We start from the raw sequence: 13,932 nt of genomic DNA, 5'->3' as shown, positions 1-13,932 counted from the left end.
CATATTTTGTGCTTATAAAATCTACCTTCCAACAATGAGAAATTTTGAGACACATAATATAAAATATGTTGAATATAAGTTGGTTGCGAATATAGATAAAAATGAAACGATATCAAAAATATGTTTATATTTACCAATTATTATATATTAAACTTTATCATAGAAAATTAATTTGTTATTAAGTATATATTTCATAACAAATCGTCAAATAAAATAAAAGTATAAAACGGATGTGTGTAAACAAATTATTTATCATGTGTGCGTGATATCCATGATAATAATAATTCCAAACATGTATGCAAATGTAATATTCATTTTGTGATAAGAGAAATTAAACATCTTCTCACTTATTATTTTTTATTCTTACGAATCTTCCTATCAATTTAAATAATGATATGTGTTACATTAATATATTAAAATATCATTAAATAATCATTAAATATTATGAATATCACTACCATTTAATTTGATATGATGATTTATAGGAACAAAATGTACGAAAACATTTAATTTCTCTTGTAATAATAATTAACTTGTACAGTCTAAAATATAAGACCAGGATCGATATGCAAAGACCGGGATCCATATGCAAATGTGGGTGAAAGCAATTGGGATCATTTTAAAATTGTTGATTAATCATTTAATCAAACCTTTGGATATAAATAGTAAACTATGAACTTATTTTATTATACAAACGGTCTGTGGACATATATAATTGGAATGTTTTCCAACATACGGTACATATAATAATCTAAAAAGCAAATGATATCAGAAATTGGTCACATTTTATGGTACCAAAATACACCATTGTGTTTGTTGTCTTCATCAGGCTCGATATAGATGCATTCTTTAGCCTCTCTCCACATTGCTTTAAAGATTGGAGTCCTATCGATCTTATAGTACTCACCCAAAACTGGAATGATTGCATCCCTTGCCTCCTTTGCATGATAATGTGGAATGTACGAAATCAGATGATGCAATACGTGAGTGTGTGTAACGTCATGGAAAACCCTATTCAGGAATCCAAAGTCCCTGTCAATTGTTGACAATGCCCCTCTGATCCAGTTCCATTCACTTGAATCATAATGGGGTAAAGATAGATGGGTGTGGTGCAAATACGTAATGATAACGAAAAACACATGCACTCCTACCACTGGAACTCCATATATAAAGGCTACCCAAGCAACTCCTTTTGTTGCTACAACAATCTTGATTGCATAAAAGACGGCAAGAAGACCAAGATCTGATAACAGGACCTGGATTCGCTCACGCTCGGTGAAAATTGGACTCATGGGATCAAAGTGGTTGGCAAACCTTCCGTATTTCTTGCCAGAAATATTAGTTAAGAGGTATAAAGGAAATCCTAGGGTGAACCTAAAAACCAAAGTGAACACTCGACCAGGTGGGTTGTTAAGAAGTTTTGAGTACCACATGACTTTAGATTTGCGTTTAGGAATGTAAACTTCATCATTATCAAGAGAATTTGTGTTGGCATGGTGATTTCGATGGCTATATTTCCATGAGAAATAGGGTGTCATGAGAGCTGAGTGGAGGATGAAGCCGACAGTGTCATCAATCCATTGGTATTCGCTAAAGGCATGGTGACCGCATTCATGGCCGATGACCCATAAGCCCGTGAGGATGCTTGCTTGACAGAACCAATAGACCGGCCAAGCTAAGTAAGCCAAAGGAGCTGGAAGAAAAGGAATATATGTATTCGCAAGGAAGTAGAAAACGTAGGCAACGATCAGATCGTGAACAACATAGTAAGATGAACGGATGACAGATCGCTTGAAGCAATGGGCAGGGATCGCTTTCTTTAAATCACTTAATGAAAACGGCGGATCAACGGGCACACGTTCTAGGATCTTTTTACCATCAAATGGATCGTTTGACATCCTACCACCTGCACCCATGCTGTTGATAGATATGATTAACCTGCAAATGTAAAGAGTATTGTGAGATTTATGTAACCTAAACATAGAAAAAATTAATGACAAAAACCTAAAGCTCGTGGGAAATTAAAAAGAAAAACAAACCTATAGAGACAGGTTATGCTGGAATTCACTTCAGTAGGTCATACTCTATTACTCTTCTAGGGTCGGCCTTGCTTCTTATTTATAGTCAAATATTTGCAAAAAGTTATCGGCTCACTTGTCCTACTGACTATCTACCATTATTTCATTTTTCTACTAACTTTTACTCTTTAGGAGAGACTACTATTCCAATTTGGCGGCTCAAATACGAGACGCATATTTTTAATCTATCAATGCATTACGCATGTGTAGGTATTTCTATATTTAGATGTGCAGATGTTATGTGAAGATCAAATTATTATTTATTTATAGATAGTCCAAACTAATGATAGTTGTAGAAATATTAACTATCTTTATTTATTTATAGATAGTCCAAACTAATGTTAGTTGTAGAAATATTAACTATCTTTATATATGATTTGTTAGTTGGTTCTTCGTCTTCTAGTTTGAAACAATTATTGCAATCAATATATATATATATATATATATATATATATATATATATATATATATATATATATATATATATATATATATATATTCAGGTTAATTTGAGACCATTCTAATTTTGCAAAACTGTGAGACCAAATCTAAAAATAATTTTAAAATGCAAAATAAATGGAAAAATCCAAAATTCTTTTTTTAAATATTATTTTCAGAACTTGAATTTATTAAAAAATAAATAAAACAAAAAAAATCCCGTTTTTTTTTAAATATGTGAAATATTTTAATAGAATATTACACTAACATATTCTAAAAAAATAATTTTAAAATACAAAATAAATGGAAAAATCTAAAAATTCTTTTTTTAAATATTATTTTCGGAACTTAAATTAACTAAAAAAAATAAATAAATAAAATAAAAAATAAATCCTGTTTTTTTTTTTAAATACATGAAATATTCTAATAGAATATTACATTGTACATATTCTAAAAAATAATTTTAAAATGCAAAATAAATGGAAAAATCCAAAAATTCTTTTTTTAAATATTATTTTCGTAATTTGAATTAACTAAAAAAATAAAAAAATAATAAAAAAATGCATCTCACTGTCTTACAAAATTCGACCATCTCACATGAACCTAACCAAATATATATATATATATATATATATATATATATATATATATATATATATATATATATATATATATATATATATATATATATATATATTCATGTGAAACGCAATCGTAGTCATCCATTTTGAAGATTAAAAAAATCTTTTTAAACTGCAAAATAAATGAAAATTTTCGATTTTTTTAAATATTATTTTCTTCATTTCTTTCGAAAAAAATACATAAAATATTCTAATGGAATATTATATATATATATATATATATATATATATATATATATATATATATATATATATATATATATATATATATATATATATATATATATATATATATATATATAGTAAAAGAATACTTTTACTTTGCAACGTTTCAGTTGTTGAGGCATTTACTTTATAGTTCGTTGCATGTCATTTTCTTAGCCATTTTATGCGTTTTTTGAATATTTTTTACTAATTCATATTATCGATTGATTTGCATTCCTTAAATATCAGAAATCTCAATCTATTCATATTTTAAATTGATGAAGTATGTTTGATGTTCTTGAGATGGATACAATAAGAAAGTAGCTACATGTGCCGATTATAGCAAATCGGAATGGTGATGCCAGATAAGTCAATTGGAAGTACGACGATGGTGATGCATGTCGTCTTTTCTTGGTCGGCCATTGCCTTCATGACCTTTTTCAAATCATTATAAGCAAACCAAAGTTTTTTCTCTGTTTTTTTCATTTGCACATATGCAATACGTACTCGTAGATTATGCATTTTGACATGAAACCGCTTCTTAGGATTTCTACATCACATTGTTGCAACACAAAGTAGGTTTTGAGATTGGGGAAAACCCTAATCTACAAATGTAGCAAAACAAAATCAATTCATTACAAAAGCTCTCTTCTACTTGCTTTATTTTAGACTTCATATGAATTGATGGTTTAAATTGTATTTATATAAATAAAATCTATTGATCATGTGGTTATTAAGAAAAAATCGAACGCTTAAATTGAATCTGGTTAGTTGGTATTAATTTGTGATGATTATAGTTGGCTCACTATATGTGGTTTCTACTAGTCAAAACAAAATAGAGTATCAAAACAATAAAAGATGTATTTGCCATTGAATGAGTGCTTATGTATTTTTTTTGGCTAATTATATATATTATTTTTTCCATCATTTAATGTTTCAATTTAATTCAATTACATAAGCAGTAACTTATGTTTACACTTTTAAATTAAGGAGATGACTATAGAAGAAAATGTTGGATTAGTGTGTAAGTCCATAACTATTTTGGTATGTACTTGACCCGATGGTACGAGGTCCTTTTGGGTTGCCTTCACCAAAGAAACTTGATAGGATAAATTATGGAGAGAAAGGATTAATTATGATTTATTAATATATTAAAGGAGCAGTCATATTGTTTAATTAATATTAGTCAAGAATTAATTGATAATTAAGTTTGTGGCTAAAAGAGATTAATAAACTTAAGGGGCTGGAATTGTAATTATAAGATAATTGCAATTGGGCTATTAATTACCTTATAATATAAGGTTGGACGAATTCTATGGGGAAATCCATTAGAAATCGTCCAAGGCGTATTAAAGAAGGGTTCATAGGTTGCTTAGGGCCTAAGCATCCAAATTAGGGTTTCCTTGTTAGATAACCCTAATAGCCCCACTATTTAAAGGACCCTTAAGCCCCAAAAACGGGGTGAACTTGTTGATTAGGGTTTCCACAGGTTTTGGGCAGCCTCCACTCTCCTTTTTCTTCATCTTCTTGCTCTTGGTGTTTGTGAGCCATTAGAGGAGTGACATTTGTGACTCTAAGCTTTCTAAAGTCATTACAAGGAGGATTTGCATGTGATTGTTATTGCTACATAACGATCAAGGTAATATATTAAACCCATTATTATGTTAATATTGATTATCACATGCTAGATCTAGGGTTTAAAGTCTTGGATGAATTGCATGTACAATAGAGAAACCTAGATCCAAGCATTAGGGTTTGTATGAGCACATAGGATGTTCTTATGGCGAAAACTCATTAGTGGTATCAGATCCTGGTTGGTTTCTATTGTATTGATGCCTTGCATGTTTGTTCAAGCTGTAAAATCGATTTTTGGCTTCCTGCATGCTGAACTCGGCGAGTTGGCTCGTACTCAGCGAGTCCATAGAGGAACTCGGCGAGTTCGAGCGTCATAATGAGGCAGTTTTGGGATTTCTTGTTGTTTTGGTCATAGATACTTGCCTTAACTGTTTTGGGTCTTTAAAATTCAAATTTTGATCATATTTTGAGTGCATCCTTGATTAAACAAAAGATAATTACCAATTGATTAGATAATAACTTCCTTATTTGATTAAAGTTTGATTATTTGTATTAATTGGGTAACTTATCTTGCAAGAAATTGATTTTAGGTCAAATATAGATAATGATAAAATTAATTGTTTAATTTATATTATTTGTTATTTGATCCTTGTGTTATGAAAAAGTTTCAATTATCCCCCTTTAGGTTTTATAGTTTAAATTTGAACTCAAAAATTTTGTTTTGAAATTTAAATAGTTGAAACTCTAGTGTTTTGAAAAGTTTCAAACTTATCCTCAAGTCTTGGAATTTAAAATTTTGATTAAAAAAAAGTTACATTTTGAAATATTTAAATTCTAAACCCTAGTGTTTTGAAATGCTTCGAAACTTGCCCTCAAGTTTTGGAATTTAAAAGTTGATTAAAAGTTAATTTAGAAATGTTAAATCCTAAAACCCTAGTATTGTTTTGAAAAGTTCAAATCACACCCTTATGGTTTTATTAATTAATTAAGGTGTATAATTAAAAGAGATTTAATAAATCCATATAGTTTTTAGTTTACATTTAATTAAATTAAAGGTATAATTTTAAATTAGACCAACTAGTATTTTAAAAGTGTAAAATACACCATATACTATATATAACATTAAAAGTCTAACATTATATATATGTATGAGTAAAAGTCAGTCTTACTGTTAGTAGGCCTCATTGACGAAGCTGGTATATAAAGGGTGTTTAAGGAAATTGCCTATAAAATGGTGATTGAATGGGTATCCACTCTTACCCACCGCACTCTTGACTAGTGGAGGGTCGTTAGCCGAACGGGTAGGATAGGACAGAAACCTTCCATTATAAGTATAATGAAATACAAAAGTAACTAAATGCTTTTACAAATTCCCAATCTTAGTTACTTTAGGCAAAAGTGAATTGATGCAATTCCATGAAATTACACTTTGTGCCCTTGCGAAGACGTTAATGGAGCGTGTGTGGTCAACCGGCACACTAAATGGTTCTAAGCAAAGGTAGCAAAGGGTGACTCAATGTTTTTCATAGTTCGGTGTAGCGTGTGTGGTTAACCGACTCATCGAATAGGTGACTGTAACATGTGGGGGCACAATGTAAGTTTGCATGGTTATTCACACCCGCTTTGTGATCCTCGGTATCCCAGTCACAAACTAGAGGAGCATATCGGGATTTAAACATGTCATTGAAAAGTTCAATGAATCTCAAAGGATCTAGGATTTTTTCAAAAACATTTAAAACTTAATCGGTTTTTTCATTTTTCATGGTGGAAAATTAGTGAATCGTCATTCACTTACCTTCAAATATTCTGCAACTAGATTACGGCATCCCTTTTCTAGATTGTAGCATATTGTGTTGGGTCCTAGCCTTGATATCTCATTTGGGTGATTTATTAAGGACTCAATCTATTAACTAACTTGAATTTATTTTTTCTCCCGTTTTGTAGATGTCAAAGTACGACAACTATGGTCTTCCCAAATCCCGTGGAACAAGCATTCCACATGAAGATGATGTTCCACGATTCGATCAAGGAACAAGAAATCATGCTTCACTTCCTCCACCTCCTACAATTATTCTCCCTAACCCACAAGATCGAAGAATTGAAAGGTTCAATGTCAGTAAAGCCCTATTGGAAATGAAACATGAAGATGGTAAACCCGTGTGTGCCCACGTTCTAGGAATGAAATCACACATTGATAGGTTGATAATGTTGAGTGCGTCATTCCCTGATAAGTTGGCTGTGAACTGGGTTCTGCAGTCACTCCCTAAATCATATAATGAGTTCAAAAGAAAGTATTATATGATGGATCATGACGAAAACCTCATTGACCTAACTTACATGCTCATTGCTGCTGAATCATAAATGATTTGGCAAAGCAATGGAGCATATTTGTTGGGAAAGTCAACCAACCATGCTTCCGAGGATGTTCTAGGAGAACCGATCTTCATTTGCTGCCAAGTGAAAGGGCGTTGGATACAAGTCTACCTTAAGAACCTGAAGAGTCCAGAAGATGGGAGGGTCAAAGAGTATGGTTGTGCTTCAGGTAAAATCCACTATCTAACTCCATTAAGTTCCTATTCATTGCTTCTTGATACATAATGTGATAAGATTGCATTTGAATGTTTTGCAGGATCAGTGAAAAGAGAGGAAGCCTGATGGAAAAGCAAGATGAGTCTGATCACGAAAAGATGGATCTCGATCACATGGATTCGAAGATTAGATTTTGAGCTAGAAAGTTATGATAGAGTTGTTAGGAATATTTGATTACATAGTTTTTCAGTTGATTTTGCATTGTAAGGACAAATGTTTTCCGCTACTTTTATGAATAAAATAAATTTTGTTTGACTTATTTATTTATTTATTTATTTCCTTGCAATGAAATCGTTATGAAAAAAAATTGATGTTTGCATATTTCTACAACGAATAGATGTGATTCTAAATTACGTTGTTTGTGGAAATGTCAAGAATTTACCAAATAGGGAGAGTTTCTCATCGCCCAAGTTTCAAGAGGGTAGAAACTTGGAATCATGCAACGAGTATTGTATGATGAATGAGGAATTTCATATTTGGAAATTAGACTAATTCATTGGCAAAGTGTTAAGTGAAGGACTAAGAGATCAAGTACACAAAGTTGTGTGTTGATCAAGTACACCACAAGAGTAACAAAGATATTTGTCATGATTTACTAAAGGTTTAATAATATGATTATACTTATAAGATTAAGTGTGATTCTGAATTGATTGAAAGAGTTTAAATCAATAGCAGAACGAATAAGAAGAATCAAGTAGGCAGTAAGATAAAAGTTTCTCTATTCTAAAAAGAAGGGAGAGTACCTTTTATTATGTTTTATGATAGGTCTTAATGATTAAGAACCATATCTCAATTGATCCTCTAAGTGAGTCTTAGCACAATCGTATGCCTGAGAAGAGGAATCAAGAATTGAAGAAATGGTTAAATCAAGAAGTCAATCATACGTCGTTCCAAAACAAGTCTTAGAGTTAAGATTTTGACATTGAGTGACAAGTATTAAGAAGGTTTATATCATTCATCAAATGTGGAAAGTTGTGATGTCTTGGATGATACAAAGACCAACTAGGACCAATTTTATGAAGTGTTTTGTCTTGATAAAAGCTACACTAACTCTTGAATATTTGATTGTCAAGAAATGTTTATTGACAAGAGAATCCTATATGTCAAGGAGTCAGTGGGAGTCTCAGTGGTCCTAAAAGGTTTCAAGAACAAATCAAGAATAAACCTTATCAATCATCACTAGCACACGACTTGAGGTTTATAACCTATCGTGTTGACGTTATTTTGTTTCTGTGCCATTCCAATTAAGTTAATTATGCATGAGAATTCTATGAGTTCTCATTTGAATGCATAAAAGGCAAGCACCTTGATAAATGGAAAGTACATTGATAGGGAAGGGTGAGATGCTTAACTACTTGGAAGACATGGTGGGCACTGGTGTTACCATAAGGCAAGAAATCAAGATTAAGAGTTCGGTCCATATGAGTTTGAATTTGTCGTAAACTTTGGTTTTGACAAATTCACATGGATAGGAAATGCTTTCACTAAGAGAGATTTTAAGAAGATAGTGATTATAAAATTGTATTCTTAAATTTGATTATGGTTACGGTATCCCTTTCCATAATTCGAATTGTGAGATTTGGCAATTAGTCTGAATTTTTTAAGACATACATATGAGCTATCTAAGGCAAAGGTGTATAAGTTTAAGAAGCTTAGATAAAGGATTATCAAAGCATTAGGTATTAGAAATATGAACTTCAGAAATTCAATAAGTATTGTTTTCTGGAAGTTTAGTTGTTTTTCTAAAACATGTCAAGGCTAGTGGGAGCATAAGTGTTATCCTTATATAATAATAATCATCATGATAGTGGGAGCATAAAAGTTGTGTTGGTATGATTATTAAGACAAGTATTGCAAGTTAGCGATATAAATTATAGAAAACAAGAGTTATAATTTGCAAAGTCGTAAAGGTTGGATAGTTGTTTTGCTATAATTAAGAGTTATGCTTATATGATAATAATCATCATGATAGTGGGAGCATACAAGTTGTGCTTGTATGATTATTATGGTAAGTATTGCAAGTTAGCAATATTAATTATAGAAAACAAGAGTTATACTTTGCAAAGTCGCAAGGGTTGAAAGGTTGTTTTGCTATAATTAAGGGAGAGAGTATTATGCTTCATTTCAAATCTAAAGGCTTAGGTTGTGGAATGTTTATAAATTTAGTCAAGGATACATAGTGCGTTCTCAAAATTTCGATTATGATTATGGCATCTCTCTTCATAGTTCGAATTGTGAGAACGTGACACATTAAATATTATGGCAGAAGATTGATAAAGTATCGTATCTTTATGTAAAACATTACGCATTGTGCCCCATACGCTTCGGGTATAGGATCGATTGCAAGTGCTATAATATTTTACCATTCTAAAATTTTCCAAATGTCTAGCGCATTTAGAGGGAAAAAGGACTGGAATCGGTTTTGACTAAGATAATTAAACAACTATCAAAGGACGATCCAAAGCTCGTTGAGGATTGGTCGCTTGTGAGTAGTTGGAAGTATGATATTGGATGGACCATATCGACATTATTATGAATAGATAAGATTTTATTAAGAATGAGTTGTCATATGGAAAATATGAAAATGGTTCCATATTGGGAGTTGGATATTGAGAGTCTATGTCTAGATTAGAGAATTTTATGCAAAAGGATGTTCAAAGAAATGTACTTTGAGAGAGAAACATCATGTCTATAGAATTGCATTGTAACAATCACAAATAGAGAACTTTGTAATTTCATTGGCAATAGTCATTGTGACTTTTGTGCTATAACATTACGAAAGGATCATTGCATAAAATGTTAGAGTCTAGCATATTCTATAAGTGGCAAGAATTTGATATTCTTTCACTTGTGAAAAGGATTGGGAGTTGTGAAATGAGTATGATTGGAAATGTGTTCATTTGATCTATTTCACAAAGTAAGAACCGTAGGTAAACATTGTGTGTATGCTAGGAGCATGGGACAAGTATAGTAATAATTCAAGTAAGAAGTTACCTGAAACAACAAATAATGAGTAATCGATATGGTGATAAATAAAAGGTGTTTTATTTATACTCAAGGGTTTGAGACCATATAGGATTAGTATTATTCTTGTGTTTCACTTTGCATGTGTTAACTTACTGAATAATTTAATTGGTTTAGAACAGTCAAATTATTCGAACGGGCCACAGTCGTTCATATGTTGGAAGCAGGTATGAATGAAGACTTTCGTGAATTGGTGTGTGAATTGTCTAAAGAGTATTAGATATAAGCAAATGTTTATTGCAACGTTCATGAGTGCTTATGAATATGATTTGAGCATTGGATTAAACCCACGCTCACAAGAACCACTACATGGATTTGATCACGCGTGATTGCGAGTCGATAATATTGTATATTCTTGAAACCAAGATGTGTGAGTTGTATCTTGCGAGTCGGTTGCACATTGATAATATGTAAACGCACCAGTAACTTGGTGTTATAAAACATATTGTTGTGTGTAATTCGGTAAGTGAGTGAAAGCGAGCATTGAGTCAAATTTTATCCGTTCCTTTTATCCAAAGTAGGATAAAAGTGATATCTTTGGGCCCCTCTATGATGTAGTGATGGCACCTAAGCGCTTGGCCAAGCCAGGACTAAATTGATGTGTTCAATTGTAGTTTGTTTCCAGTCGTCATAAATCGGAAGTCGGGAAATAGTATAGAGAGAATTGATTAAGTTCATGAATCAAATCTATAGGATATCTAGGATGGAGGAATATATGATCCCTTATCTAAAGGACACGCGTATCTGATAAGATCAGAGTTGACAGCGGCTTTAGAAAGCTACGATTGCAGATCAGGATTTGAAGTCATACGCAAAATAGTTGTTAGACTTATCCAAGTGGGAGACTGTTGGATTAGTGTCTAAGTCCATAACTATTTTGGTATGTACTTGACTCGATGGTGCAAGGTCCTTTTGGGTTGCCTTCACCAAAGCAACTTGATAGGATGAATTATGGAGAGAAAGGATTAATTATGATTTATTAATATATTAAAGGAGAAATCATATTGTTTAATTAATATTAGTCAAGAATTAATTGATAATTAAGTTTGTGGCTAAAAGAGATTAATAAACTTAAGGGGCTGGAATTGTAATTATAAGATTATTGCAATTGGGCTATTAATTACCTTATAATATAAGGTTGGACGAATTCTATGGGGAAACCCATTACAAATCGTCCAAGACTTATTAAAGAGGGGTTCATAGGTTGCTTAGGGCCTAAGCATCCAAATTAGGGTTTCCTTGTTAGATAACCCTAATAGCCTCACTATTTAAAGGAACCTTAAGCCCCAAAAATGGGGTGAACTTGTTGATTAGGGTTTCCACACGTTTTGGGCAGCCTCCACTCTCCTTGTTCTTCATCTTCTTGCTCTTGGTGTTTGTGAGCCATTAGAGGAGTGACATTTGTGACTCTAAGCTTTCTAAAGTCATTACAAGGAGGATTTGTGATTGTTATTGCTACATAACAATCAAGGTAATATATTAAACCCATTATTATGTTAATATTGATTATCACATGCTAGATCTAGGGTTTAAAGTCTTGGATGAATTGCATGTACAATAGAGAAACCTAGATCCAAGCATTAGGGTTTATATGAGCACATAGGATGTTCTTATGGCGAAAACCCATCAGAAAACATGGCGGATGAGGAAAGCTCTGGAAGCAACTAAATTAGAGGAAAATAGAGTTGAAGTTGACAAAGAGCTTGGTGCAATGCAAAAACTCTCTAAGAAGAAGACTATTAATGACATCTTTGTTAAATTGGTCATAATTAATGGTACTATTTTACCTTTTTGTAAGCTTTTAAAGTGTACATCCTACAATTGGTTTTATTTTTAATTATTTGTATTTTGAAATATTAAAATTACAGATATCTTAAATTTTTATTAATTACCTACTTTTTGTCTCTTTCAAACCAAATGTGTCATAGATTATAATTCATTAACTTTCTAATTACTTTTATGCGGTTTCATTCATTCCATAACCCTTTTAGATCTATTCCCGAATTGTAGTTCTTCCAAATTTAAAGATTTGTTTGGTATGTGTTGGTTATAGGGCTATAATTATGTTTGTGTAGTTGTAGCAATACAAATGGTACCTATAGGAGTTACATCAGAATAACCAAATCCCACTAGGTTACATGTGTGAGGTTGTAACAACAAGGGTAGTTAAAAAAACATCATTAGTAATTAGTTTAATCATCTTTAACATGTGAAATGAGATCAGCGTTTGACCTTTTATAGAATTTGGTGGTCATTGTTGAACGTTGAATGGTTGTGGTTACCACTAAGAGCAACAATATTACAAACTTATTCACCATTTGCGACGGAAAGAATACCTGGTCACGTATATGAAAAAGAAGAGACAACAACTTTAATGTTTTTAAAGGGAAAACGGTGTCTTAACTAAGTATGAGAGAGATAATAAAATTACTTTTTAGAGATATGAAAAGATGAAGTTGATGCAATTTAAAAGTTGTGTATGTTGCACACACAATATAAGCTTAGAGTTTCCTTTGCTACAGGAAGTAGCTTAAGAGTGTGTGATGTTGATCTTTTTCACATCACATTTATCCCAATCATGTAATCATATCCTGATGTTGATTTCATTTTTAAGGAAAATTAGGCATAGTGCTTTATTTTTTAACCAAGAATAAGTTGCTACTTTTATTTTTCTTTTATAGAAAAAAAATAGCATGTTGTATGCTACTTTCATTTTTAAGGTAAAAAAAGAGTATGATACTTTAATTTTTAAGTTGACAATAGCATGCTACATTTATTTTTAGGGAACAATAGCATGATACTTTCATTTCTAAGCCACAATTAACACGTTAGTTTCTTTTTTTAAGAAAAAGAGCATTCTACTTTTCTTTTTACACCAACAATAATAGGCTACCATGATTTTTAGGGACAAAATAAGATGCTACTCTCATTTTTAGGGCAAAAATGGAATCCCACTTTTATTTTTAAGGAAAAAGAGCATGGTGCGTTTATTTTTAAGCCAACAATAGCATGATACTTTCAATTTTATGGTAAGTATTACAAGCTACTCTTTTTAAGCCAAAAATAGCACGTTAGTTGTTTTTTAATGAAAACTAGCATTATGCTTTTATTTTTAGGGTAAAATATCATGTGTCTTTCAATTTTAAGGTAAAAATGTGCATGGTATTTTAAGCCAATAATAACATGGTACTTTCACTTCTAAGCCACAAATAACAATATACTTTTAACTTTCAATAAAATGTAACATTCCATATTTAATTTAAATCAACAATAACATGCTACTTTCTGACATTTAGCATCATACTTTTATTTTGTCTTATTAAATGACAACATTGTACTCTGAAAAAGTCACGTAATTATAGAAATTTCATGAACTAATGAGT

General features: G+C 31.5%; 1 pseudogene across 1 annotated transcript; it reads right to left on the bottom strand.

Moving 5' to 3' along the window:
* Nucleotides 1-659: 659 nt before the first annotated feature.
* LOC145014867 (delta(12) fatty acid desaturase DES8.11 pseudogene) lies at nucleotides 660-2,153 on the bottom strand (annotated as a pseudogene). The gene is made up of 2 exons (XR_013665658.1): nucleotides 2,040-2,153; nucleotides 660-1,938 (listed from the first exon to the last, which is right to left on the bottom strand). The product of XR_013665658.1 is annotated as a delta(12) fatty acid desaturase DES8.11 pseudogene (transcript).
* Nucleotides 2,154-13,932: the final 11,779 nt, after the last annotated feature.

The sequence above is a fragment of the Lactuca saligna genome, chromosome 9 (assembly GCF_052625555.1).
Source record: "Lactuca saligna cultivar CGN05327 chromosome 9, ASM5262555v1, whole genome shotgun sequence".
NCBI classification, from domain to species: domain Eukaryota; kingdom Viridiplantae; phylum Streptophyta; class Magnoliopsida; order Asterales; family Asteraceae; genus Lactuca; species Lactuca saligna.
Note: the sequence above shows the minus strand (reverse complement) of the source record. Positions and strands in the feature narration are given on the sequence as shown.